This window comes from Priapulus caudatus, unplaced genomic scaffold (genome assembly GCF_000485595.1).
Source record: "Priapulus caudatus unplaced genomic scaffold, Priapulus_caudatus-5.0.1 Scaffold2314, whole genome shotgun sequence".
NCBI classification, from domain to species: Eukaryota; Metazoa; Priapulida; class Priapulimorpha; order Priapulimorphida; family Priapulidae; genus Priapulus; species Priapulus caudatus.
In genome coordinates this window covers 31224-32472 of record NW_014579375.1, presented here as the reverse complement: position 1 = coordinate 32472, position 1249 = coordinate 31224, and positions in this window count along the sequence as shown.

Here is a 1249-nt window from a genome sequence, read left to right as displayed (position 1 = left end):
AAGAGAAGAAGAAGAAGAAGAGAGAGAGAGAGAGAGAGAGAGAGAGAGAGAGAGAAAGTATGAGTGAAAAGTGTAGCAGAAGCGGCAGCTAGCAGTAACAATCGTAGGTCAATAGCAGGTATTAAAGAGCCATATAACAGTAAGCCTCCACTATTTCGTCTCTAGAAAAGGCCTTTTTTGGATTTTTTTTCGCTTAAATTCGGCACTAAACTGCAATAATTTGCATTATGCATTATCCGGTTGGTCATTTTTGTGTTTGAAATGTGTTCAGACTACTTTGCAGAAATTCGCATCATAGAGCTGGCAAAGGTTTCGAGCAGAGCATAGAGCATGAATCTGTAGTTATTTGACATGAATAAAGTGTATGTTGTGTAAGCGAAGTAACAGTATGAGTATTTTTAATTAATTTCTCTTCGACGCTTATTCAGGCCTGCCGCCTATGGACGCCCTCTACTGTTGTTCACCGGATAAAGAGCGGCCTGATAAGGAAAGCTGTTCTGCCCAAGAAAGCGAATAATTAAGGTTTATGTTAATGAAAATCAGTTATTCAAGTCCTCTACCATGGTTTTTAGACACATGCATGTTCAAATGACATTTAAGCATGTTTTTTTATTTAAACATGTACATATACGTGTACATATGTACATGCTATTTAATATGTACATTAAAATACACTCATTTGGTGCCAGAAAATAGATAATTATCCTCGTTTCACTTTTTTGTGGCACCCCTAACACTAACAGTATCAAAATATCTTAACTTTGTTGGTTGCAATTTACCCTAACTATATTGCTAACACTGCGCCTAACCGTATGGAGCGAACATTAATTTCCATTGATTTCTGTGTTTTGGGGGCTCGTTTCAGAGAGTCATATCTCAGCTCCCGAAGTGATGCCACATTTGAAATTCGGTACCCGTGTGAGAAAAAGGCTCTAAGTTATTCCTCGAAAATTTCAAGTCTATCCGTATCTCTGCTGCTCATAAATTATATGCTAGTTTACGACCCCTTGGCGATCGTGAAGGTATGACGGTTGGCTACTTAACAGTGACTTTCACGTACATTAATTCTATTGTGTTATTATTTTGTTAATTAATTTCGCAGCATAGCGATGTAGGAGAATGTGTAATTATTATGTGTAGGCCTACATTAGCTGTCATTGACATTAGCTGTCATTGACATTAGCTGTCATTGACATTAGCTGTCATTGACATTAGCTGTCATTGACATTAGCTGTCATTGACATTAGCT